Genomic DNA, 26436 nt, shown 5'->3' with positions numbered 1-26436 from the left:
AGCAGCAGCTAAATAGTGGAATAAGCAAAAGAGATGAAGGAATATGAGTTTCTACACACCCAAGACAGAAATGAACAGAGAGGAAAAGTATGCTAGGCCCTATAACAGGCATGGAACTTAAGCAGTCATTACTGAAGTTTCAGCTGGTGGTAAGAAACAGAAGGAACACACAATGGAGAAATCAACATCTGTAAAACCAAGTGAATTCAGTTCTCCCTTGATAGGCTTAAAGAGGGTAACTGCAGAGAGGATATGGGGGGCGCTAAAATCTGACAGCTCAGTGCATGTCCAGTCTTACGTGCCTTACTTTGTGCTTTTCTCAGACCTCAGACCTGTTTCTGCTGGTCTGAGGCAGGAGATTGGTTATAAAGTGATAAAGTGAGGCTTTATTCTTCCTTCTCGTTTCGCTCAGCGACAGTAAATGCTTGAACCACTTCCAGAGGTTCATAATGTCTTAAACTTGTACTTACATGTACTTTTGTCAGTCTCCTTTTCTTTTCGTTTATTTTCTTTCTTTCTTTCTTTTTTCTTTTGAGGCAGAGTCTTGCTCTGTTACCCAGGCTGGAGTGCAGTGGCATGACCTCGGCTCACTGCAACCTCTGCCTTCCGGGTTCAAGCGATTACAGGTGCCTGCCGCCAAGTCTGGCTAATTTTGTAGTTTTTTTTTTTGAGACGGAGTCTCGCTCTGTCATCCAGGCTGGAGTGCAGTGGCGTGATCTCGGCTCACTGCAAGCTCTACCTCCCAGGTTCACGCCATTCTCCTGCCTCAGCCTCCCGAGTAGATGGGACTACAGGCACCCGCCACCATAACCGGCTATTTTTTTTTTTTTTTTTGTATTTTAGTAGAGACGGGGTTTCACTGTGTTAGCCAGAATGGTCTCGATCTCCTGACCTCATGATCTGCCCGCCTCGGCCTCCCAAAGTGCTGGTATTACAGGCGTGAGCCACTGCGCCCAGCATCTTTTTTTTTTTTTTTTTTTTGAGACAGAGTCTTACTCTGTCGCCCAGGCTGGAGTGCAGTGACGCCATCTCGGCCTACTGCAACCTCCAGCTCCTGGGTTCAAGTGATTCTCCTGCCTCAGCCTCCTGAGTAGCTGGGATTATAGGCATGAGACACCACGCCCAGTCAATTTTTGTGTTTTTAGTAGAGATGAAGTTTCACCATGTTGGCCAGGCTGGTCTTGAACTTCTGACCTCAAGTGATCCACCCTCCTCGGCCTCCCAAAGTGCTAGGATTACAGGAGTGAGCCACTGCATGAGGCCAAATTTTTGTATTTTTAGGAGAGATGGGGTTTCACCACATTGGTCAGGCAGGTCTCAAACTCCTGACCTCATGATACACCTGCCTTGGGTTCCCAAAGTGCTGGGATTACAGGCATGAGNAAAAAAAAAAAAAAAAAAAAGACTTCATGTAAAGTACTTATTACTGGGTCTTGTCCCACAGTAAATGCTCAAGAAATATTGGTTATTACGGTGTTTTTTCCTACTTTTTATCTACTTTTATATGGACAGACTTTTAAAAAAAATATTGCCATTCATAGACTTTTGAAACCACAAGGAATCTGAAGGGTCATCCCCTTTGAAGTAACTTCAACAAATGATTGTCTTACAACCTCTCCTCAACACCTTCACTGATGATGTCCCTGCCACTAAGTGAAGTAGCCCCTTTTCTTCAGTCTTTGGCAAACAGTTTTGCCAGCTAAAATGTGTTTATTTCCACTGAGGTGCAATCTCTCTGCAAGTTTTACTCACTGGTCTTAGTGCTAACCCTCATGAAATTTGAACAAATCTACCTACCTCTACCTCCATAGACACCCTTTCATATACCTAGGATCTCAAACAAAAAACTCGGTTACTAAACACCATAGAATAAGCCAGGCTATAATCCTTTCAAGAGTACAACACAGCACAGAAAATAGCATTTTGTAACTTTTCCTTCTATAACATCTATGATAAATGTAAATCCTTATTTTTTTGAGATGGAGTCTTGGTCTATCACCCAGGCTGGAGTGCAATGGTGCGATGTCAGCTCACTGCAACCTCTGCTGCCCGGGTTCAAGCGATTCTCCTGCCTCAGCCTCCCCAGTGGCTGGAATTACAGGCACTTGCCACCACACCCGGCTATTTTTTGTATTTTTAGTAGAGACGGGGGTTTGCCATGTTGGACAGGCTGATCTTGAACTCCTGACCTCAGGTGATCAGCTGCCTCAGCCTCCCAAAGCGCTGGGATTATAGGCGTGAGCCACCACGCCTGTCTGCAAATGTAAGACATTTGTCCTGGACTCAAAACAAGGAAGGAGGTTTTACTCTCAGAAACGATTTTCTCTACTTAAAACAAACCCTCTATATTTTGATGCTCTGACATTTTTGAGAAAGAAATAAAATGCCTAGCAACTACTGGTTTAAACAATCTGTTATCAAATGAAGTTTGATGAATAGCCTCAAATAATTCTTTTGTTTCAAGGTATCAACTGAAAAACTAGCAATCATTCATATTCAAATATAGGTAAGACATTTCATAAAACATGGGGGGAAGTATGAAGGAAAAAAAAAAAGGCCAGTCCATTCCGTATCAGAAACAATCATTTCCTCAAAGACCTAAATTCAGAAAACAATTCCTGATACTGGCAATTCCTGATATCGGCAGTTTTCACTAACCTAAGTTACATTTGCTAGACTCCTCTTTGCTGAGTCAACTGAACTGATCTGGACTCTGGCCCTGCCAGCCTTGAGCTGTGCAGCCTTGGGTAAGCCCATAATCTCTCTGAAAGTCAATTTCCTCTCCCATAAAATAGAGATGAGACCATCTACTTCAAAAGAATATCAGGAAGTATAAAGTGAAAACAAAGCATGTTAAAATCCTCTGTGAACTGCAAACTATCAAAGAAATGTCAACTATTCCTTATTATTGTAATTTAAGCTGTCACTCAGACCAGGCAGATTTTTGGACAAAATGCCCCTTCAAGCAAACATGAAATTGAGAAGTAGGGGCAACAAGGAAAGGTCTCTATCTTAATTATTTTGAGAGAAGAAGAACCACATTCTCTTCTCATCCAGCCTTGGGGCAGTTACAGCATGTATCAGAATGTGCTCTCATACAGTTACAATCTAGCCATCTTAAAGCATGTAAAATGTCCACTTCAAATTTTCAAAGCCATGATGGGATTCTGTATATCATTAATGTTACACAGTGCTTTGCATTTAATTATACAAACAATAGCTTTCATAATGATGATATTATCAGGGAAAGGTAGTTTGCATGAACTAAGCCCTATCACCGAGCATAAGTTTAGGGACCTCTTCATTATTAAATCATTTATATAATAAAATCAATATGCTTTAAAAGTAAAAATAGGTTTTTTTTAAACCATAAAGAAGAGTTACATATTTTAAACTCTATCAATTATCATAATATAATGAGTCTTGAAGATTTAATATCAACTTTTAAAATTAAAACTCAATGAAGAATGTATATTTGACTCCATTACTAGATGATGTATCTCTAAAAAAGGTTATAGTACAGCCATTATCACCTTCCTAAATTATATGGAAATTTTGGTATAACCCTCCAACTACCCCGAGGACAATTTAATTTCAAAGATAGCAAAGTATTTTGAGAATGTAAAATTGCATAAATATTGAAGGAAATAATCCAGGCACATATGTCATCTTCATTTCTTGCAGGGTTTCAGTCGATTAAACATTACAGAAATTTTAAACATCCCTATTCACATTAAAATTGTTTCCTTAATTTTAAATAGTGTAAAAAATCCACAAATTTCTATACAGTGGTAGGTTCATAACTGTTTTATCACTTTAAGATTCAATGTTCCTTAATGATATAACTCAAAAATTTCACTGTATCATTATTTAGTAAGTCATAAAAACCTCTTAAAATTAATCTTTCATGCACATCCAGCTTATCCAAAGTTAGAATTTAATTAGATGGTCTTGGCATAAATGGGCTTACTACTTTATTTGCTCAATCAGTGTATGTCTCTTCAGTAATTATAATTAATTCAAGTCCCTGACGCACCTCCTAGCAAACAATGTAAAAACATCAGACAAAATGGAAATAAATAGGTTCACATTTCTTCAATTACAACATTCACTTTCATCCTCAAAACACGCATGTGAAATAACTGGGATAGGTGTTACTCTATGTAACACATAAAGGCCAACACCAGGAACCTACACCTCTGGTGACACAGAACGTTGCTCCTCCTCAGCAGAAAATATATTATGGTTGGTTACATTGTGATACAACTGCAAAGAGCCAGTTGAGGAAGTCTGCTTTTAACACAGTTTGCAAATGCATGTTGAAATATAAATAGCAGCCCACGCCTATAATCCCAGCACTCTGGGAAGCTGGGGTGGGAGGATCACTTGGGCCCAGGAGTTGAGACCAGCCAAGGCAATACAAAGAGACCTTATCACTACAACAAATTTAAAAATTAGACAGGTGTGACGGTGTGAGCCTGTGAGATCCTGTGATCTCAGCTATTCAGGAGGCTGAGGTGGGAGGATCATTTGAGTCTGGGAAGTTGAGGCTGCAATCAGCCATGATTGCACCACTGAGCTCCAGCCTGGGCAGCAGAGGGAGACCTTGTCTCAAAAAGAAAAGAAAGAAATACAAACATCAGCAAATGAAAGAAGAGATAAATTACTAATTATCTAGAACAGTGCTTCCTGTTGGAAAGAATCACTTGTAACTACCTATAAAATTTACAATTGAGAAGCAGCCCAAAAAGTCTGATTATCGGGCTTTCATCCAGCATCTTCTAGATAGCATCACAAAGAAAGAAGTGGCAGAAAACTTTTATTTCTAAAACTGAGGGGACAGCAAGATCCACAGGATAATACAAACTGTCAGACACATTACTCAATTAGGTAGTCAGCATAGCAACACTAAGTAAAAGTAGCCAGCTACGAAGCTGACAGTCTTGACGGGAGATGGGGCCAGGCACAGAAAGCGCATTCCTCTGTACACAGCCTTTGCACTCCCCACCACAACTCTCTCTGCAACCGGCAGGTCACCGCTGCTGACTGTCATTTATTGGGCACCTATCAGGGTCCAAGCACTTTTCATACATTATCTCATTTAATATGCCCAACAGTCCTGTGAGGATCACTCATTTCCTCTTAGAGCTGTTCATTAAGTAGGCTGTTTCAAAACCCTCAGCTAGTGCAGCCTGGGCAACAGAGCAAGACCCTGTCTTAAGCAAAACAAAACAAAACAAAACAAAACAAAACCAGGTAGAACCTTCTGATTCCGTTTTCTCTCCTTTTTGTAAGAGATGGGGTCTCACTCTTTTGTCCAGGCTGGAGTACAGAGGTGTAAACATGGCTCACTGCATACTTGACCTCCTAAACTCAGGCAATCCTCACACCTCAACCTCACAAGAAGCTGGGACTACAGCAACACCACCACACTTGTTTTTTTTTTTGGTAGAGACAGAGTCTCAATTATGTTGTCCAGGCTAGTCTCAAACTCCTGAGCTCAAGCGATCCTCCTACCGTGGCACTCCAACATGTTGGGATTATAGGTGTGAGCCACTGCACCCAGCTTCTGTCTGATTCAGTTGTCAAGAAGCAGTGGTCAAGCACCAACTTCCAGGCCACAGACAATCTGTACTTGGATTATGAGGCTCATCAGTAACTGTGAGATGTATCTGTTACTAAATCTGGCTACCCAAGTGGCAGTACCCAATTGTGCTCTGATAATGACAAAAGAGGAAAATAACAATGTGGTCCTTTGAGAGATGGGCAAGCAGCATATGACATCAACATGGCATCAAGCTCCAATACAAGCAAAGGGTCTGAGGAGACAAAGGTCCATCTCAGGTTGCAATTCTCTGTAGAAATGGGCAGCACAAGACCTGGTCACTTGCAGAAACTGACGAGTCACTCAGGTACCAAGGTCTCCGGGGTTTCTCCTCAGCCCCCTGGAAGTATTTTCCTTGTGTTCGTCCTGAGTCTTAGTCAGTCCAATCTTCTCTGAGGTCCTAACTAAACCAGACACAGAGAGAGTCGGGATTTTATCTTATTAAAATAGATATGGCTAATTTGTCTTTTCAAATTCATTTTAAATTAAATTGGATTTCCTCGGAAGGCTGCTAGGTCAGTTCCCCTGCTGCGAACACAGGACAAAGGTTAATTGCAAGCCCTTCACCAGCTCTTCTGCTCTCTTGGGCAGACTCTGATAACCTGCCCCGAGAGGTGGGCAAGGCTTTGGTTTATTGGGCAATAATGTTGCCATTAGAGCCATTTACCATTATGCCAAGAAACATTTTTTTTAAACTAAATAACAAGGTATGATTCCAACAACAAGAAAGAAATGTAATGATGTTACCAACTGATAGTTAATTCTAAAACGCAACACTCAAAGAATAAGACCTAACCTATTTGCTTCCCTAAAAGGCTCCGATAGATGCAAAAGTACTCACTCTCCTACAGCAACCAATGTAAAATTCCATTAACATTTTCACTTAATTTACCTCATTTAGACTGTCTACATTCGTGAAAATTTAACCCAGTAATTCCCTGTTATACAAAGCATAACAAAGTATGAATATTTAAATACAATGTAAATAAAACACTTTATCAATTACATTTTTGTATTCTAAATTAGTGACTTCACTTAGCATGTCTGCCTTGCACAGCACCACACTATTTTTCAATTAAAGGTCCAGATGTTTCAAAGGCTCCAGTAGGCAACGGCAGTTATGAGAAATGCTTTATTTGCGTTGTAATCATCACCACCACATCAGCTCCAGGCTGCATTAACATACTCATGTTTTATTCCAGCTCCCCTTCTATAACAGAGCAGGTAATTAAACAACACAGCAGAGAAACACAATCCTAAGAGCTGCACAATTTCCTTACAAGCATTCACCTGAGCAACACATTTTCATACATGATTTTAAATTCTTCTAGAAAACATTTCATTACATAGTGAAACCTGCTTTAGCAGGAACACTGATAATTTCAATAATATGTTGTTAATAAAGAATGAGTAACAGCACATATGTACCAAATTTATCTCCAAAGAGCACTGAAAGTGCAAGAGGGACTGTACGTACTTGTGCTTGTGTGTACTGAAAAACAAGAAGTCTGCGTGTGTAAAAAAAACACTACCAGTTGTTACAATCTAAGCCATCTCTTCTCAATTCTAATGCCAATGTCATCTCTTGAACAGGTCAATTAGACATTTATTCTTACTATACAGAAATGACAACTCACCTGCGCTGAGGCTGAGCAAGTATACCAATTATCCCCACTCCTATTCGATAGTAAAATACCACCAGAGCAAAACAAAACGCAATGCTGACAGCGGCAACAAAAATACTATTGCATTTATTATTTAGTTAATTAAATGACTCCCTTATTTACAAACGGAAAATAACCTATGGTATAAAAGATACTGCTGTGCATAGTAAACATAGTATAATTTAATGAGAAATTATAGTTCTTCATCATTAAAAGAAACTAGCAAAATTCACTTTAATTATAACTTTTTATTATTCTACAAACATTTTTTATTTTGAAATATTCCAAGAGGAGATGTCCTAACAAAGATGCTATTCAAAAGATAAATGCCTTTACAAATATTAAAACCTCAGACAGGTCAAATCCTGGCAGGTTACACTTCAGTATCTGAAAGCAGACAGCTTCCATTCCTTCCTGAAGGAACCTTAGGTGGAACATTTTTAATACATCACTGTGTCACTTTTTAATGTGCCCCAATCTATTAACCACATGGCAAACTAACAGGGATTTTTAAAATATGGGTTTTATGGCTTTGTGCTGGTGATTAATTAAATAAATAGCCACCGTTTCACAAATCATCCCTCTAATTAGTCTAAAACAGACACTTTGCATTCACCGGTATTATTGCCATGTGAAGCTCACAGAAGGGCACGAGTGGTACCGCACGGCCGCATCTCTGCACTTTGGAACCCATTGTCGCGGGCTCCACGGCTGGCATCCCACCCTGCCATCCAGAGGCAGAGGTGTCAACTTTGCAGGTGCTGTAGTCAGCTGGAATTTGGCTCCAGCTGCTCAGAAAAGATGTTCTCCTTAATTATTCTCCCTCACCCTAAAGGAAACAATGGAACAACAAAGGAATAAAGTGCAATCTCCAGCTGCAAAAAGAGGTTTCACCAACACAGTTCATGGAGTGAATAAGAAAGTTGGTTGATTTAGGAATAAGTAGGGAGCTCCGTTAAACAGGTTTTCCTGAGAAATCAAAACATGTTATGTCATCTTGAATTCAGGTATTAAGCAATTATTTCCAAATCCTATCATTTAAAAGACTCCATTCAAAGACTGAGGAGATCATTCTCTTTGAAACTGATAGGAATTCAACCTAACTTGTTTTAGTAGCATATTTTATAAGATAATTCCTCTGAAAGCAAATTAAACTTAGAAATAATTTTAGTGCCAGAAAAAAAAAAATCAAATGGGAATATTTCAAGAACCCAATTTCCTTCAGGAAATACATTAAGTGGTTTCCTAATCTTTTAAACTTCATTATGTTTAGAGGAAGGCAGGGAGGGAAGAAGGGTGTAGGGAGGCGGTGGGAAGAAAGAAGGAAAAGAAAAGGGGTGAAGGGAAAAGAAAAGGAAAAGAGGATATGGGAAAAATTCAGTAGGGATAACACACCAAAATATGCTCTGAATTATTCTGCGGAAAGGGCTGTCCTCATATCCCTTCTTTAAGGTTTCTAGGAGTGGGAAGAAGAAATGGGGTACAGTAGAAAAGACCTAGACCCTTAAGCAAGATAGACCCTGACAGGTCTTGTGCCTTTCTCTAAGTCATGTGATCCCATTTACCCTCAGTTTCCTCCCCTACAAAGGATTTTAGCCCCTATCTTCAATATTATAGGGAAACTGAGATACTGTCCTAGCACATTCCCTGCATAGAGCAAATGCTCACAAATTATGGCCATGAGAAACTGCACCAGACAATGAAAACTGGGTTGAAGGGAGAGTCTAGGTTCTTTGTTTTAATTCTCTACATGCCTTTCTGAAAGAGCCAAGATGATTGTAGCCAACACTGCAGATGCTGCGTTCTTGATATGAAAAGGAGAGACAAAAGCACAAAAGGTTCATCAACACAGGACAGTCACATTATGTTCACCCTACTGAAGAAAACCTGAACCTTCTACAATCGAGAAGAAACAGTGTAGTTTCTCTGACTGTCACCTTTACTGGGCATGGAGCTAGGCGAGGGTATGTCTGAGACGGCTCATGGGTAGAAAGTGGAAAGCAAATAAATGGGCTTTGGATTCAAGAGACCTAGGTCTGAATTCCAGCTTCACTACTTACTAGTTGTGTAACCTCAGGCAAGTCTTTTCACGTCTCCAAGCCTCAGTTTCCCCATGCCAAAACTGGAATAATAATACATACTTTACAGGGAAGCTCAAAAGAATGAATGAAATGGCATAGCAGATACTCTGGCATACAGCAAACACTCCAATAGTTTCTATTACATTAAACTGAATCATATGAAACTGCTGATAATCACTTATGACTTACAAAAATTGCAATTTCATAGGGTTTCAACAAATATTATAGTGACTGAAACAATAAATACCATGGGCTGGAGAAATAACAGAAAATTCTCCAAAATAAAATGAACTACATTCCTAGCAAAGGAAGACAACCAAGATACAAAGGGTGTTTTTCAAAGACTGGCTCTTCGTTCCAACACTACAGCAGTTAATATTTATGAAACACTATAGGTCAGATATCACCCCATACATTTGACATCCATATTAGCTTACATAATCGCAAACAACTCTGAGTTAGATTCAACAATTTTTTCTATTTTAGAGTTGAAATGGAAGCTTGTAGAAATGAAGTAACTTGCCCAAAGTTACACAGCTAGTGAAGCGAGGATGCTAACTGGGGCTGTCTAACTCCCGAGTCTGAGTTCTTACTCATGACTTAAAATTGCCTTCCCACACTGCAAAGTTGCTTACTTTGCTTTTATTTTTTATTTTTTTATATATATATATTTTGAGCCAGAGTCTTGCTCTGTCACCAGGCTGGAGTGCAGTGGCGCAATCTCAGCTCACTGCAACCTCTGCCTCCTGGGTTTAAGCGATTCTCCTGCCTCAGCCTCCCAAGTAGCTGGGACTACAGGCATGTGCCACCATGCCCGGCTAATTTTTGTATTTTTAGTAGAGATGGGGTTTTATTTCACCATGTTGGCCAGGATGGTCTTGATCTCTTGACCTCGTGATCCGCCTGCCTTGGCCACCCAAAGTGATTTTGCTTTTAATAAGACTGTATGGGGACAAAGAGCAAACAAGTTACAAATCAACTTGTGGGCTTCCGAAGGAAGGCATGTCAATGGGCAGACAGGCACCAGCAGGGAGGGTATGTCATGCCAGTGCCTGTAGTGACTGGGAGGATGATGCATGTATCCAACAATCCCACTGCAACCATGAAATTCTAGGGTTCTACTTACCCCATGTCACAGCATTATTAGAAAAAGAACAGCAGCAGACATGCTTCGAAGTTTCCAGAAAAGTCCTGACGTTTTAATCAAATAGCTGCTGTGTTCCCATTATGTTACAGTCAAGCCTTTCCACTATGTGACAAAGGAAGCAAAGCTTTTTATTTATTTGTTAGTCTGATCATTTATTTATTTATGTTCACATCTCTTGCTTCCTGAATCCTTTGATGTAAACAGTGAACAAGCCATCTCAGCAAGGGAAATGGCACTGAAAGTGGATGCTCTGAATCCACTCCCTTTAAAAAGAGAATTCAAGAAAACCCCCCAAATGCCAGGCTTTCAAAGCCAAAATTCTAAAAGCAATCACATTTGCATTTAAGGCTTCTTGGGGCCGCCACTGTGGCACCAAAATCCACCAAAGATAAAGAAGATATTTGTGCTAAGTTGGGAAAGTGGAGACATCAGCATTTCCGCCTTCAGACCATTATTCCTGCTCTCCAGACAGCACCTGATAAAGCATCTGGAGTGTTTTGTCTTCTGCACAGCCAACTGCTTTTCCGACGCCTGTGCTCAGGGGTTTCCCTGGGGTTTCCTTTCCAACAATTGCGCAGAGACTCTGAGAGGAGCCCAAACGAGCTGCCTTAACCTTCCCGTAAACTGCTGTTTCCATAGAGGATTAAAACAAACGTTTCAAATAAGCCAATTTCCTTTACTAAAAAACCAAAATGACAATAGTAGTACCAAGAGAAATATACAAAGACGATGAATAAGACATACTTCTCCTGTCTTTGGGCATGCAAAAAAATAGAGAGCAAAAGGTTAGATGGAGGTGGGCTACACAATTCCCTCTTATTTCCAATACTGCCCTACAGTGGAGCCTAACTAAGAAGTTAAACAAGAATTAGACTGAGTCATACCAAGAGGGAGAGAAAAAAACCTAAATGCTTATACTACCTGATATATGCTGATGTTGCATGTTATATATTTTTAAATTCCTGTTAATTGTAAATTTGTCTATTAAAAATGCACCTGTGTCGTTTTTTAATTAGGTACTTCCAGAATTCTGGGGATGCAAAATGGTTACTTGTTGAACTGATGGGAATGAAAATTCCTATCTCTGAGGTCTCTGTAGAAGGGAACAAGTTTCCTTCCCCTAAAGTACCCAAAGCAGCTCCCTTGAACCACAGCAAGTGGGAATTTCCTTCGACTCAAAGGGGTAGGGATGTATATGCTCAACTAAATGAACAGGACATACACAAAAAACAGCTGGAACAGAAAAAAATCCTTCAGAAATCCCACTCTTGGAATGCTAAGGGAAGTAGACATCCTCTGGCTTTCTTCGTTTCACCTGCCAAATTTCTTTCCTTTCTTCTTCATTCCCTCCCTTCCCTCCCTCCCTCCCTCCTTTCCCTTTCTTCCTTTTCTACCTTTCCTTCCTTTCTCTCTTTCTCTCCTCCTCTCTTTCTCTCTCTCTCTTTTTAAGAGAGTCTCACTATGTTGCTCAGGTTGGTCTTGAACTCCTGACCTCAAGTGATCCTCTTGCCTCTGCCTCCTGAATAGCTAACTCAGGCACTTGTCACGGTGCCCGGCCTGCCAAGTTTCATACTGTTTTCCTCCTCATTTTCTGACCCTGAGTGTCTTTCTCGTTTTTCTCTTTTTGGTAGTTTTGGTAGTTTCTCCCAAACCCACATTCAATTTTACACTACTACACGTACAATGTGAGATGTTTCACATTTAACACTCTATTAACAGTATCTTGAACATTTCTGGAAACAGAGTAACTAAAATTAAAAACAGCTACCATTTATTCTGTGCCAGGCACTAGGCTGAGTGTGCCACATAAATTCTCTCTTTTGATCTGCAAAACAGCCCTCACTTACCCTATTTTACAGATAAACTGCTAAGAAGTTAAAAAAATTGTTAAAGATCACACAGCCAGTGAGATAACTCAGATGGAAACCCACCTCTGACTGACTCAGAAGACCACAATCTTAACTTGACAACAATTCTTCCCAAAACCAATATATTTGAAAAGCTTTTTTGGAGGGAAAGTTCTTATATCCAAAAACATCTTCTTACATTTTGAATCAACATTTGCATGAAATAAAGAGCCATGATATATGTAAACACAAACTCTTTCTCTTCATTCGGTAATAGATATTCCTCTCCCACAGCATTTAATATAACACACTAAAAACTATTCTACTATAGGACTTGTATTTCAACCACATGGCAAAATATGTATCCTGACGAACCCTCAAACAGAAAACAGCTAAACATTTTATGAAATATAAAACAGCTATTTTATCTGACTCAATACACTGGTTGGCAAGTTTTAAGGAAATCACAAAAGCACAAAGATTAAGTAAAAAGAGAACCTAGAATGAAAAACAGAACACAATTTTGCCTTAATGATGGTACTTGACAAACAAGGCGACATGAAGTGTCAGTTTTCTTGGTCAGCGGGCTATAGGGAACAGTCTATCTATAATCTATAAAAAGACCGTAATACCCTCCTCACAACCCACCACCACCAAAGACCTACATGTGAGAGTAAATTAGAATAAGGCTTTCCAGCTGACCTCCAGCAAAGTAACACTGCCTGTCTTCCCCCCAAATTATTTTCTTCCTCAGACTTTAAAAACATAAACCAACCTTCATATGAAATTTCTATCCCAAAATCATATAATTTGATGGACCAGAAAGATTTTAAGCCAAGAATTTAAAGTGGTCCTGAGACGGTAGTGCCCCCAAGCACTAGGTAGAAGTGAACACAAATCCTATTGGGAGAAACCTAAATGACTCAAATAATTCCAACAGAAAAAGTTGCAAGAAATAATTTGTTCTATCTCCAAATCACAAAACATAGAAGGCATCATGAAATAGGTCCAGAAAGACTGGAGTTAACAGAATGATCAGGAGCAGAATATAAAATAAACGTGTAAAGCAAAAATGTGGGGTAAGTACAAGAGACTATAAAAGATTATCCAAGGTGTGATATGATATTATGGTTGAGTAGGAGAATGTTGCTAGGAGTGAATGTCAACTTTTAAAGATTAAATAAAGCAAATATGGCAAAATGTTAACAATTACTGAATATAGGTGCTACACATAAGGGTGTTCACTGAACTTTTACTAATAAAATTACTACGCTTTTCATAACAGTTTTTTTAAATTGCCAAGCAGATTTTTACAAGATCAAAATCAGACTTCTAGAAATTAAAAATACAACAACTAAAATTGGAAATGCAACATATGGGTTCCACAGCTGAGGAGAGAATCTGTTAGGAAGATAAGAGTTGAAGAAATTACCTAGAATGCAACCCAAAGAGACACAGAGATAGGACATAAGAAAGAGACGTTAAGGGATGAGACGGATAGGTGTAGCTAGAGTTTCAGAAGAAGAGAAAAGAATAACTGGTTCAGAGGCAACGTCTGAAAAGACAGTGGCTGAGAATTTTTCAGAATGATGAAAGACACTAATAGGCAGATTCGGAAAGTCCAGTGAACGCAAAAGAAGAAAAACAGAGAAGAAGATCTGTATCTTAAAACATCAAAACGAAACTGCATCTATACCAGGCAAATACCAACCAAATGGAGTAGGTGTAACTATTTGAAAGGGAGGAAACCTTCACTAATCACAAATGGACAAATGGTTCGATTTACCAGGAAAAAAATAGCAATTCTGAAATTGTGTGAACATAAAAGCATAACATCACAATATATAAAGAAAAATAGTCACAATTAACAAGAAAAAATGGACAATCTATCAACAGCAAGAAATTCAAGCATATTTTTGTCTAATTGATGGCTCGGACAAAAATATCTGTAAAGAAAATTTTAACAAAATTACAGGTTGAGTATCCCCTACTCAAAATTCTTGGGACCAGGAGTGTTTCAGATTTAAGATTCTGAAATATGAGCACTATACTTATTGGTTGAGTACCCCTAATCCAAAAACCCAAAATGTAAAATGCTCCAATGGAAACGCTTGCTTCTAAATATTTTCTGATTTCTGTTATTTTTTGATACATGAGTTACTTATAAGCGCTCAAAAAGTTTTAGATTTTGGAGCATTTTAAATTTCAGATTTTCAGAGTAAGAATGCTCAACCTGTAACAGTCTTGACCTAATGACAATATTTAGAATATTGCAACCAACAGCAGCTAAAATCACATTCTTTCCAGGTTCACATATAATATTTATAAAAGGTGACCTGTATCAATGGGCATACAGCCACGCTGAACGAATTTCAAATAATTGGTAACATCACAGCTTCTGTACAAATTCTTTTAGTAATTTTTTTAAATTACAAATTTTTGGGCCGGCGGCGCAGGTGGCTCAAGCCTGTAATGCCCAGCATCTCTTTGGGAGTGCGCGACGCCCCGCGGCGCATCGCGCAGCGCACACTCGCGCGAACCCATCCTGGCTCAGCCACGCCGGCTGCACGCCCCCCCCGTCTCTAGATTTAAAAAATACAAAAACTAGCCTGCGGGAGTGGCCGGCGCGCATCGTAGTTCCCAGCTACCTCAGCCGGAGGCTGAGGCGAGCGCGAAATGGCGCAAACCCGGGAGGCGGAGCTTGCAAGTGAGCCTGATGAATCCGGCCTGCACTCCAGCCGGGGCGACGCGCGCGCTCGCGCCCGTCTCAAAAAAAAAAAAAAAAATTTTTACTTTTTATGTCAGCTCTTTAATGGGGAGGAGCATGTGGAGTAAGATTGGAAATTAAACTTTTCTACTAACAATCAGTTGCTGTAGAACCATGATAAACTGAGTTCCTAAACACATTGTCTATTTCCTGATTCCCTATTCTTTCTGAAGTCATCTGTCCTGCAGTGTTTTTGAACAGGCCAGCATTCACGTACAAATCTTTATGTGAATGAACTTATGTTTTTAATTCTGTTGGGTAAATAGAGGCTCTATCAAGAGATCCTGATTCCCAAAGGGAGAACACTTCCACTGGGAGACACAGCAGACGTACCACTAAATGTTAAAACTATGGCTGCGGCCCAGGTTCCTCATGCCAAGGGACATCCAGCAAGAAGGAAACTCACCAACCTCACAGGAGTGACTGACTCTCATCACAGAATATGAGGCTGTTACACAATGGAGGCAGGAAGAAACACATCTAGCCAGTGGGTATCTTATTACTTTTACCCAATTTTGGTTGTCAATGGACAAACGAAGCAGCTACATCCTAAGAAAGGTAAACAGAGGCTTTGGCCCTCAGAGATAAAGGTCTGGGTCATCATACCATTTAAGACCTAGACCAGTCGAGATGCTAACTAACCAAGGTTGAAGGGACTAGAATAAATACTTGAAGAGACAGATGAGTGTTAGTCATGACCTCAAGACCAGTGACAGAAACAGGACTGTAGATCATTATACTAACCCTCTTTGTATAAATTTCCCCAACGCAGACCTGAAGGTGTGCTCCCAGAACTTAACACGAAGCCAGTAAACCCAAGCAGCACCAAAGATGGACTGACATGGTCACTTCCGGTACCAACCAGATCCCCCCTTTTCAGGAATAAAGGGAATATTTCCCAACTGCTGGAAGGAATGCTGGCTGATGGCTATCAGCTGCTAGTCCTTTCCTGCAATTGTGTTGGCTGACAGAGTCACCTTGCCAAGGCTGCACCTCCTTCTCATGACGCCCAGAATCCCATGATAGGTCAGATGCAAAAATGTAAGAGGCCTGACCCCTTTACTCCAACTTGGGACAACTATGAAGGTCCATCCAGCTGCAGAGTACTCCGTAGTGTCAGGTGAGGCCTTGTTATGACAGTATCACAGTCCAACTCCTCCCTCTACCCAATTCTGTTTTCCTCCCTTTTCCACACAGATGTTAATCCAGAAAACACTCCCTAATACATTTCCTGCATGTTAATCTCCATTTCAGAGTCTGCTTCCCAGGAGAACCCAACCTGTGACAACAATAGTTTACTTTTCTTATTATTTGGTTTTACCAAACATTCAAAGAACAGATAATGCTAGAATTACCCATACTATTTAACTGTACTGAAAAAGAGTAATTTCTAAATCACTTTATAAAGCTAGCAAAACTTCCATATCCAAACCTGAGGACTATTACAGGCCAGGTTTACTTGTGAACAAAGATCCTAAAGAAAATATTAGCAAACCAGCCCAGCAAGATATAAAAACTAGAATATTTGATGACCAAAGTTATCAAATTCTAGGATGATTTAACATAAGAAGATAAATCAGTATAATAATCATATTAAAGTTGGGCATGGTGGCTCATGCTTATAATCCCAGCACTTTGGGAGGCCGAGATAGGCAGATCACCTGACGTCAGGAGTTTGAGACCAGCCTGGCCAACATGGTGAAACCCTGTCTCTACTAAAAATACAAAACTTAGCCGGCTGTGGTGGCAGGTGCCCGTAATCCCAGCTACTTGGGAGGCCAGGGAAAAAGAAAAGGAGGTTGAAGGAGCATGATTTATCTAGATATCAGATATTAACACAGGAAAAACCAAATAAACAACTGAAACAGAAAAGTCCAGGAAGAGTAGCACAAATACAAGGAATTTGATATATGACCAAGCAAGCATGACAAACCAATGGGGAAAGGTGGGACTCAATAAATAATGCCACGAAAACTGATTAACTATACAGAGAAAAACAGAAATCAGACCCCTACCTCCCTACCACACATGCAAAAAATCAGTTCGAGATGGATTATTTAACTCTAAAAACTTTAAATACAATTTGGGAAAATAACTTTATAATCCTGAGGGTAAAGATTTCTTAGAACACAAAAAGCATAATGAAGCAAAAGACTGATAATTCAATACATTAAAAACAAGAATTTCTGTTCATTGGCCGGGCGCGGTGGCTCAAGCCTGTAATCCCAGCACTCTGGGAGGCCGAGATGGGCGGATCACGAGGTCAGGAGATCGAGACCATCCTGGCTAACACCGTGAAACCCCATCTCTACTAAAAAATACAAAAAACTAGCTGGGCGAGGTGGCGGGCGCCTGTAGTCCCAGCTACTCGGGAGGCTGAGGCAGGAGAATGGCGTAAACCCGGGAGGCGGAGCTTGCAGTGAGCTGAGATCCGGCCACTGCACTCCAGCCTGGGTGACAGAGCAAGACTCCGTCTCAAAAAAAAAAAAAAAAAAAAAAGAATTTCTGTTCATTAACAAGCACCAAAAAGAGAATGAAGACAAGCCACAAACCAGGAGAATCTACAACAGTTGCTACCCAATACATAAAAATGGTTAGTATCCAACATGCATTCAAATTTTTTCCTCCAATCAGGAAGAATATGATTAAAATAGAAAAAAGATTAGAACAAGTACTTCACACAGAAGAACCAATAAACACACAAAAAGATGTTCAATTTCAATTATATTCTGAGAAATGCAAATTAAAATCATAATGAGATACAATTTAACACCCATAAGACTAGAAAAAACTAAGTCTGATAGGGTAGAACGACACTGACGCACTGCTAGAGGGGCACACATGGGAATAAGCACTTTGGAAGGCAGTTTGGCATTATCTACTAAGCTGAAGCTGCACACAGATGCCCATGACCCTGTAAGTCCATCTGCATGTATTCCCTAACAAAGTTTTCAACCCATGGTCCTGAGGGCTAGGAAATCAATTTAGCCAATTTCAACCAATCTTTTCTTTTAAAATTAAATAAAATAGAATTGATTAGAATAAAAAATAGCATGCATTTGTACTTAGTAAAGGTTAAGTATTTTTCTATGAAAATAGTTTCCATGTATCAATTATCTATATGTGCACTTAATATGCATGTACTGGTTCAGCATGTAAAATGTGTTTCTATTTGTGTGTGTGCAAAGTGACGGATATTTGAATTAAATTGATGTAATCTTTCCACAATATATGCATAGATCAAAACTTTCATGTTATACCCCAAACATGTGTTTCTTTTTACATATGATTCATGGCCAAAATGTTTGTAGGCCAGGCACAATGGCTCATGCCTGTAATCTCAGCACTTGAGAGGATGAGACAGAAGGATCACTTAAGGAATCTGAGACCAGCGTAGGCAACAAAGGGAGATCCTGTCACTACAAAAAATTTTTAAAAATTAGCCAGGCATGATGGCAGGCACCTATCGTCCTAGCTACTCCTGAGACTGAGGTGGGAAGATTGCTTGAGCCTGGGAGACCTAAGCCATAGTGAGCCATGATCATGCCACTGCACTCCAGCCTGGGCAGCTGAGATCCTATCTCAAAATAAAATAAATCTTTTTAAAAGTCTGTAAGTCTCTGCCATGGGGTAATTCTTACACATTTAAAATACTCACAAACAGCATTATTTGTAATAGCAATAACTGGAAGCAACTGAAATGTCCATCAACAGTGGAAAGGATAAACTGCAGAGTACCCATACAATGAAAATGAATCAACTACAGCTACAGACATCAATATGGGAGAATCTCTGGAATAAAATGTTAACAGGAAAAAGTTACAGAAGAACACTTAAAGTACAATTTTATTTACTTAAAGTTAAAAAAATATTGTTCAGATATACAAATATACAGGATAAAGCTATAAGGAAAAGCAAGGGAATTAAAGACATGTCTGTAAGTGGTCAGGGAGCAAGGAGGGCACAGAGGGACTTCAAAAGTAAAGGTAATATTCTTCCTCCCAAAACGGGTGGTAGGTACATAAGTGACTGTTGTACAACTGTTTATACCTTGGAGATACTTTAAAAATCTTCTATGTCTACTCAGTATTTAATTTTTTCTAATTTAAAACAAAAATATTTATAAGTGAACCCATTTCTCTAATTCACTGGTGAGAAGCCTCATAACCTTTCCAGCATATGTGGAGAGGAAAAGCACCCAATTACTCCCAAGCAACCAACAACTTCCTTTAAGAATTTAGGGAGGAACACCTGAGGTCAGGAGTTCAAGACCAGCATGGCCAAAATAGTGAAACCCCATCTCTAATAAAAACACAAAAACTAGCTGGGCATGGTGGTACGCACCTGTAGTCCCAGCTACTAGAGAGGCTGAGGCAGGACAATGGCTTGAACCTGGAAGTGGGAGGTTGCAGTGAGCTGAAACTGTGCCACTGCACTCCAGCCTGGGTGACAGAGTGAGACTCCATCACAAAAAAAAAAAAAAAAAAAAAAAAAACAACGGCGATAGGCTGAATGTTAGAGACAACCCATTACCTATTATGGTACTACAATGAATCAAGGAAAAGAAAGCAGGAAAGTAAAATCTTGAACTCCTACTAAGCTTAATTCAAGTTCTAATTTCAGTTGCTAATTCAAATGTTGGTCTATATTTAGTAAAATGCAAGATTATTATTAAAACACAAATATATAATCTGACTGTGTATTGTCAAGCATTAATTATTTTTCAGAATGAAAGAAAAAAGAATACCAAGTGATTTCAAAGACAGAAAAGACCCATGGTCACTCAAATTTGTTTGATGTGTGCAGTGGCACATATACACCTCAAATATGTTTTCCAACAATGATAAAACAACAAACAAACAAACAACTACTTAATATAGATTCTCATAAGCAATGCAGTAAAGGGTCACTTAGAAGAATTGAAAGACATTTTCATCCACCCCCCCCATCCTTACTTTTACTCGTGAAAATTTGTCTTAGGCTGGGCACGGTGGCTCACGCCTGGAATATCAGCACTTCAGGAGGCCAAGGCAAGAGAATCCCCTGCGCCCAGAAATTTGAGATCAGCCTGGACAACACGGTAAAATGTTCGCTCTACAAAAATTTTTAAAAATTAGCTGGATGTGGTGGTGCATGCCTACTGTCCCAGGTACTCAGGAGGCTGAGGTAGGAAGATTGTTTGAGCACAGGAGGTCAAGGCTATAGTGAGCCATGATCATGCCACTGCACCCCATCCTGGGCAACAGAGTAAGACCCTATCTCAAAAACACAAAAACAAAAAATTGTCTGAATATCTTCTGCTTAGTATAAACATGGGCTAGTCACATATTAGAGATATTTATGTTTTGCAACTTAAAGAGGGAGTTAACATTCCCCTAATGCCAACTTTTAGCTTAATGACAAGTACTGTGGTGGTGGCAGCGATAGCATAAACAACAGCAACAACACCGGACAAGAAAAGTCACAGGCATAAAATGGAAATCAAAGAGGTTTACGAAAATCTGCATTTTGGGGAATCGCTTGAACCCAGGAGGTGGAGGTTACAGTGAGCCAAGATCGCGCCACTTCACTCCAGCCTAGGAGAAAGAGCGAGACTCCATTAAAAAAAAAAAAAAAAAGCTGCATTTTATTCTATGTATTATTGCAAATTAACAATATTCTTATATGTGTGAAAATCCTAACAGAACAAATGAAAAACTGCTACAGAGAATTTGGTAATACAAAGGAATACAAAATTAACAGAGAGAAATATGTTCATATATACAAACATAGCAGAAAATAAGGCCCTATTTACAATTGCAACCACAAATACCTAGGAACAAAATTTAAAACTATGCAAGACATTTGAAAAAAAATTTCTCCACATTGATTAATTCAAAATCCAGAAGCTATAAAAGAAAAAATGTATATTTTGCTACAACAAAAAAAAATTAGTGCACAAACAAAAAAACTCCATAAACAAAGTCAAGATACCTAATAAACTAGGCTAATTTTCCCTAATATATTTTTTAAAACTCTTAGAAAATAAGAAAACGTTCAAGAATCCAACACATCTGAGCAGTTAACAGTAACTGTCAAGATTCTTAAAAAGAAGCCCAATCTTACTAATAAGAGAAATGTAATTTAAAATTATACAGATTTGGGGCGGGTGCGGCAGCTCATGCCTGTAATCCCAACACTTTGGGAGGCCAAGGTGGGCAGATCACCTGAGGTCAGGAGTTGGAGATCAGCCTGGCCAACATGGTGAAACCTCGCCTCTACTAAAAACGCAAAAATTAGCTGGGTGTGGTGGGGCACACCTGTAATCCCAGCTACTCCGGAGGCTGAGGCAGGAGAATCACTTGAACCTAGGAGGTGGAGGCTAAAGTGAGGCGAGATCGAGCCACTGCACTCCAGCCTGGGTGACAGAGAGAGAGAAAAAAAAATTATACAGATTCATTTTTTATTGATTAGACTGGCAAAAATCCAAACATCTGACAACTTCTGTGGCAAGGCTATGGAGAAACAGGCGATGTCTTACACTGCTGGTAGGAGTGTAATTGGAACAATCCTGAAGGAGACAATTTGGCAATACTTACAAAAATTACAAATGCATATTCCCTTTGACCCAGCAATTCTGCTTGGAATTTATCCTACACATATAACTGCACACGTACAAAATGCCATATGTACAAGATTATTCACTACAGCATTGTTTGTAATAGTAAAAGATTAGAAACAACTCAAGTCTTCACCAACAGAGAATTAGTTACATAAATTACAGTATTTCCAAACAATGGAATACTATGTAGCTATATGAAGGGATGAGAAATCCTCTGGCACTAACAAAGACAGATTTCCAATCACACTGTTACGTGAAAAAGGCAAGCTCGAGAAAAGTGTTAATAATATGCTACATGTTGTGTCAAAGGGGAGAAAAGTAAGTATATTTTCATATGGACGCTAAGGGATATACAACCAAGTAAAGTGGGTATGGGTAGGGACGACATGAATGGGGGACAGGAGGGAGTGAGACATGTTTCACTGTATAATGCCCTTTTACATTTTTGAACCATACAAATATATCATCTATTTAAAACATGAAATTAAACAATAAGATAATAACAACAGTGCTATCAGGCCAGGTGTGGTGGCTGATGCCTTTAATCCCAGTACTTTGGGAAGCTGAGGTGGGCAGATTGGTTGAGCTTAGGAGTTTGGGACCAGCCTGGGCAATATGGTAAGGCCCCGTCTCTACCAAAAATGCAAAAATTAGCCAGATGTGGTGGCATGTGCCTGTAGTCCCAGCTACTCCAGAGACTAGGGCAGGAGGATCACTTGAGCCTGGGAGGTTGAGGCTGCAGTGAGCTGTGATCAGGCCACTGCACTCCAGCCTGGGAGCCAAAGCAAGACGCTCTCTCAAAACAAAACAAAAATGAAAACAAAAACCACAATAGTGCTATCATTTATTGAGTGCTTATTTCGTGGTGGACATGTATTATCTCATTTAATTCTCATCAACACAATGAAGTCAGTAATATTATTAACCCTAGTCTAAAAGTGAGAAAACAGGTGCAGTGAATTTTCCACATCTGTAAACCAGCAATACTACCTATCTCAGAAGTTCATATGAGGATTAAATGAGATAATGTGTATAAAATACTCAGCACAATGCCAAACACACAGTACATGCTTAATCAATGCTTCACTATTCCAAAGCAATAGTGCTTTTCAAGGATGTTTCAATCAACTGAACCAAATAAAATAACAATAAAGTCAGATAAGAAGTTAGCAAAGGTGCTTTAATTGAAATGTATATGTTTAGATTAACAGCCTCTATCTAACTGAAGGCTGCTTCAGATAATGCAATATACTCACTATACAAATTCCATGGTCATTAAAACAGCTTCTCATACCCCATAACTACACATGAGTTATTAAGGCTACTATTTAGCAATTTGAACATATTTGATGCAAAAGGGCATCAACTGAAAAGTTTAGAAGTGCAACCATTGTTTATTTTTAAAAGAAGGAGAGTAAGGACTCAGTCTCAAAAAAAAAAAAAAAAAAAAAAAAGGAGAGTAAGAAGTGGAAACAGCAGATGAACAGATAAGGAAAATGTGGTATACATACACAATGGAATACTACTGTCATATAAAAGAATGGAATCCTGTCATCATCACTGGCAACATGGATGAGTCTGGAGGACATTATGTTAAGAGAAAGAAGGCAGGCACAGAAAGATAAATACCACATGTTCTCGCTCATATGTGGGAGCTAAAAAAAATGTGGGCTCATGGAAGTGGAGAGTAGAATTGTGGGTATTAGAGGCTGGGAGATATATAGGGAAGGGAAGATGGGGAAAGGCTGCTTCCTGAGTACAAAATTATAGCTAGATAGGAGGAATGAACTCTGGTGTTCTGCAGCACTGTAGGGTAAGCGGTTAATGATAATTTGTTGCATATTTTCAAAAAGATAAAAGAAAGGATTTTGAATGTTCACACCACAGAAATGATGTTTGTGATATGTGAATTTCTGATTTGATCATTACGTACTGCATACATGTACCAAAATATCACTGTGTACCACCATAAATATGTACAATTATTATTATTTCATATTTTATTTTTTCCTGAGACAGAGTCTCACTCCGTCGCCCAGGCTGGAGTGCAGTGGCGCAATCTCGGCTCACTGCAACCTCTGCCTCCCGGGTTCAAGCAATTCTCCTGCCTCAGCCTCCTGAGTAGCTAGGATTACAGGCGTACACCACCATGCCTGGCTAATTTTTGTATTTTTAGTAGAGAAAGGGTTTCAGCATGTTGGCCAGGCTGGTCTCGATCTCCTAACCACATGATCTGCCCACCTCGACTTCTCAAAGTGCTGGGATCACAGGTGTGAGCCACTGCACCCAGCCCAATATGTACAATTATTACATGTCAACTAAAAATTAAAAAGCAAGGGAGAGAATTTACATTCCAAAATATAAAATTCTGATTCCAAAATACTGTCATTTCTAATTCACTCAGTTACTGGTGGGACAGGACATTCCACGCCATGAAACTATACAATTATTGAGGGGGAAAAAAACTAAAAAACAAAACAAAACAAAACAAAAAACAGAACCAAAAAACCTGCAGAGCAGCAGCTGGGTTTTTATAAGCTTAACAAAAGCCATGTTCAATAAAACTGAGGTAGGACTGCCAGGTGTTGCGCCTCATGCCTGTAATCCCAGCATTTTGGGACGACAAGGCAGGCGGATCACTTGAGGTCAGGAGTTCGAGACCAGCCTGGCCAACATAGTGAAACCCCATCTCTACTAAAAATACAAAAATTAGTCCGGCGTGGTGGTATGCACCTGTAATCCCAGCTACTTGAGAGACTGAGGCACAAGAATCACTTGAACCTGGGAGGCAGAGGTTGCAGTGAGCTGAGATCGCGCCATTGTATTCCAGCCTGGGTGACAGAGTGAGACTCCGTCTCAAAAACAAACAACAGAAAACCAAACAACTGAGGTCGGACTGAATTCACAGCAAAGGCTTACAAAACATTTTATTGTTAGTTTCAAGTTTTGTCCTTGTTCTGTCTGAAAATAGGCTACATTTGGATTGTCCAATTATACGGTAAGAAAGTACATAAGAAAAAACTACTGAAGTCATACTTAAAGTGCAGTATGAAGCAAAATATAAGAAGTCCGTATCATTAAGGACTGAACGTCTACATTTTATTTTTAAGAAAATGCTTCGTACAACCTTTAGTCACTGTAAGTGTAAGAGGAACTATTCTATCTATTCTATAGAATTGTAAGGGAACTAGGTAAGGGAAACTGCTCTGCCAGGTTTCCTAGCTTTAGTCATAAAATAGGTCTTTCTACACTTTTAGAAATACTGGGAAGAACACTTCTCTTTTTACCTGGCATGGCCTCACCTGTTCCAGGATCTCTCAAAAGTGCCCGTTCAGCAACTGCTTCTGTGTGTTTAGCATGTTGGGGTCAGGGCCCTGGCTAGCCTTCTGGAAACAGGTCTGGGGGGTCTAGCTCCCTCTGACCCCATTACTGGAACAGAAAGGGTATGACACAGCAATTCTAGTAAGCTTGTCTCCTATGCAGATCCAATCTCTTGCTGGGTGAGTCATGTCAATGTTTAGACCTACACTGTCCAACAGCCACTAGCCACATTTGGCTATTTAAATTTAAATTAAATAAGATTAAAAACACAATTCCATCACCACACTGGCCACATTTCAAGTACTCAGCAGCCATATGTGGTCAGTAACTACCACACTGAACAGCACAGACATAGAACATTTCCATCATCATAGAAAGTTCTACTGGAGAGTGCTGGTCCAGACTCAGTGGAGAAGGAATTAAGGAAGACTGATTAGGGCTGCAGATCCTAACCAGATTTACCAATAATAAAGTAGATACATTTAATTCCATTTTTCTGATTTCTCCAGCTAACTCTCAAGGTTCCAAAGTCAGATCAGAGAGGTGTGATTAATACTCATGTCCAAAATCTCTAACAATAATTATTAACACATATAGAAGATTTATGATGTGTCAGCCACTATGCAAGAGGCTTATTTATCTAATTTAATTATCAGTACAATCTTTAAAAAGAAGATACTATCATCATATCCCTTTCACAGATGAGAAAACTAAGGCTTAGAGAAAACTGATTTTCTTATCACTTATTTTTTTCACCACACAGCTAGTAAGTGGTGGAGTCAGGATTCAATTTAAAAAATCAAACAAGCCAACAAAACTGTAGGTGCAATTCATATGTAACAATGAGTAGGGCTCATCTCACTGAAGCCTTCTGTGAAACTGTCATCAATATAAAATCACAGAAAATTAGAACAGAAACTAATGCAATGTTTCATGACCATCTTTAATCCATGACCCCTTTTGATAACTTTAAAAAGTTCACACTAAGGCCGGGCGCGGTGGTCACACCTGTAATCCCAGCACTTTGGGAGGCCGAGACGGGTGGATCACAAGGTCAGGAGATCGAGACCATCCTGGCTAATACAGTGAAACTCCGTCTCTACTAAAAATACAAAAAACTAGCCGGGCGTGGTGGCGGGCGCCTGTAGTCCCAGCTATTCGGGAGGCTGAGGCAGGAGAATGGCGTGAACCCGGGAGGTGGAGCTTGCAGTGAGCCGAGACCGCGCCACTACACTCCAGCCTGGGCGACAAAGTGAGACTCTGTCTCAAAAAAAAAAAAAAAAGTTCACACTACCCCAAAGATGATACACACCCTACCCATTGACATTAAAATGCCTTCTGTCTTGGGCACATTTCCAATAGCCAGTTTTTTAAGGCTTTAAAGTTTTTATGTAAAAATTAAT

At 39.6% G+C, this 26436-nt stretch overlaps 1 protein-coding gene across 1 annotated transcript in view; it reads right to left on the bottom strand.

Annotated features, from left to right (window-relative positions):
• Window positions 1–26436, bottom strand: part of MAPKAP1 (MAPK associated protein 1) — a 283018-nt gene that overhangs the window by 172638 nt on the left and 83944 nt on the right. The window lies entirely within an intron of this gene.

Source organism: Rhinopithecus bieti, unplaced genomic scaffold (genome assembly GCF_001698545.2).
Source record: "Rhinopithecus bieti isolate Rb0 unplaced genomic scaffold, ASM169854v2 scaffold_7967, whole genome shotgun sequence".
In the NCBI taxonomy this organism is placed as follows: domain Eukaryota; kingdom Metazoa; phylum Chordata; class Mammalia; order Primates; family Cercopithecidae; genus Rhinopithecus; species Rhinopithecus bieti.
Note: the sequence above shows the minus strand (reverse complement) of the source record. Positions and strands in the feature narration are given on the sequence as shown.